Consider the following 1,817-nt stretch of genomic DNA (forward strand, 5'->3'; position numbering starts at 1 on the left):
GATCTCCCAAACTTTTGTATAGTGGCGTATCGACACGTATAGGGTGTTTTAATTAGAACGAACGTCTGAATTATTTTTGCTGCTATTTGAAAGGAAGAAAATATTTTGGTTGATATTGGGAAGATCTTCGAGATGACCTTAAAATGAGTTTCAGGGTGATCTTGGAAAGATCATCAATATAACCTTGAAAGCTTCGGAATGACCTCTAAAAGTCCTTCAGGATGACCGTGGAAAGACCTTCTGGATAACTGTGTGAAGACCTTCAGAATGACCGTGGAAAGACCTTCAAGGCGACCTCAAAATTATCTTGAAAAGACTTTCGAGACAACCTTAAAATGACCTTTAGAATGACCGTAGAAAGGTCTTCAAGGCGACCTTAAAATGACCTTCAGACTGACCTTGGAAAGAACTTCAAGGTAACTTTAAAATGACCTTCAGGATGACCGTGGAAAGACCTTGCAGACGACCTTAAAATGACCTTGGAATGACCTTTAAGATGACCCTTTGGGACCCTTTCATCAGATGCAAGTCTTTAAATCGATCGATAAACTCCTCTTGGTAACTTTTTACTTACTTTACTTTGAACAGCAACGGAAATAATTTTGATGCTTGTTACAAGTGAGACACCCTAGTTGTGAATCTTGCAGTTTCCAAAGCTACGAGTGTTCCGTCCTGAAACGGTCGTACAATTAATTATTTACCTTCTTGGCACAGAGTGTACAGTGGACATAAGTCCTTGAAAAACTGGGTACAAACTTTCCCTCAGTCTGGAAAATGTCACCGGCCTCCCCTGTTGCGTAAGGTCGGTGCAACTCTATTTTTACCCTCTCCTCGAGGATCGGAGGGGTCAGTTTTGACTACGCCTTGAATAACAATGACCAGCTTTGGCTCTCAATCAATATTCATATTTTAGTAAAAGAGAAGATAGCTTCACAAACACGTAAAACCAACGAAAAGCTTTGTTTGGATCTAGAGAAGTGAGCCGTCAGAATTGAAATCACCGTAGAATCATTGTTCTAAATTACCTTTTTTAACCCTCTAACTCCTTTCTTAACTTGCATTTCTCTTTCAAAATTCTCCCTAAGCACAACCAGTATTTATCACACACACTTGTGTTTCCTTCCGTGGGATGGCCGTCAGAATTGAAATCACCGTAGACCTTGAATCATTGTTCTAAATTACCTTTTTTAACCCTCTAACTCCGATACCACCTTTCTTAACTTGCATTCCTCCTTCAAAATTCTCCCTAAGCACAACCAGTATTTATCACACACACTTGTGTTTCCTTCCGTGGGATTTACTTCAACTTGTAACTGAGGTTCGAAAAATGTATTTGAAACGAAATAATCGTAGAAGCAGATCAAAGCTCAGGCAGTCAGTGCCTTATTCTCGAGAGTTCATTAGTGTGTTCTAATTTGTCGACCGATTTTCTTCATCGAAACAAATTCGATCTCCGGTAAAGGTAGGTTTTACGGCCGATACCATTGTTTAGTCGCGGCGCTGACTAGTTCGAGGGTGATCCGGGGCGGTCCGATGGTCGTTCGAAACCCCGGTCTGGCGGCTAAATGTGAGTACAGTGCGGGCCCCGAGTTACGTCCTCCCGATTTACGTCGTTTCTACACAATTCGATAGTCAATTGTTTTTAACCGATATTTCACGCTCCACGTGTTTAGTTCTTACCGAATCAGTCTGGAAGTTACTCGAGCAAAGAATTCGAAACTTTGATTGTGATCCCTTCTATAAATTTCAAAGAAAATGTAACCCTAATCTGACAAATACATGTATGAATATATATATATATATTTGCATACTTTGAT

This window comes from Habropoda laboriosa, unplaced genomic scaffold (assembly GCF_001263275.1).
Source record: "Habropoda laboriosa isolate 0110345459 unplaced genomic scaffold, ASM126327v1 scaffold22, whole genome shotgun sequence".
NCBI classification, from domain to species: domain Eukaryota; kingdom Metazoa; phylum Arthropoda; class Insecta; order Hymenoptera; family Apidae; genus Habropoda; species Habropoda laboriosa.